Raw genomic sequence first — 574 nt, 5'->3', positions numbered from 1 at the left:
CCCCCCACCTCCCCCAGTCCGCGCCAGACGACCGACTGGCGGCGTTGTGGCGGGGCATGGCGTGGCATACAGCATCATATGCCGCAGATTGAAACGCACTATTTTGTGATCCAGGCCAATAATCGTAACCCCTCTCCTCGGCCTGCCCTTCATCTGAGATAGGAAGAAGCGGCGGCGGGGGAGAGGGAAGGGGGGGGGACAGGTTTTTAAGCAGACGATGCGCAGTATAAGGAAAGTTAAAAGTTCTCCAGTTCAAGCTCTAAGTTATACAACTCGCTACAGCCAACCCAACGCGAAGCCCGGAAGTGCAAGAAGTGGGCTCGGGGTTGTTGGGCGGTCGGATCGGATGGTCGGGGAGAAGAAGGGGGCGTCGCGTCGATTGCATTTCCTCGGCCGGATAACATTCCAGGACAAAAAGCTAGACTCGCGCCCGGTTACAACAACATGGGGTTTCTGCTCGGGTCCCAGCAGTCGACCGCCCTGGTCCCACCACCACCCGAGTCGGAATAATAAAACACACGCATTACTCTCACATCTTATCAGGGGGCGGGGCGGGGTGGGGCGGGCAGCCGCG

The 574-nt window shown here is 58.9% G+C and overlaps 1 protein-coding gene across 1 annotated transcript in view; it reads right to left on the bottom strand.

The window, feature by feature from the left end:
* LOC113214949 (phosphoserine phosphatase) overlaps positions 1 to 574 on the bottom strand; it is a gene marked incomplete in the record, with an annotated part of 13,130 nt that overhangs the window by 331 nt on the left and 12,225 nt on the right.

This window comes from Frankliniella occidentalis, unplaced genomic scaffold, assembly GCF_000697945.3.
Source record: "Frankliniella occidentalis isolate FOCC.00 unplaced genomic scaffold, Focc_3.1 Scaffold321, whole genome shotgun sequence".
Lineage (NCBI taxonomy): Eukaryota > Metazoa > Arthropoda > Insecta > Thysanoptera > Thripidae > Frankliniella > Frankliniella occidentalis.
The sequence above is the reverse complement of the archived record's forward strand: the minus strand, read 5'-3'. Positions and strand labels throughout refer to the sequence as shown.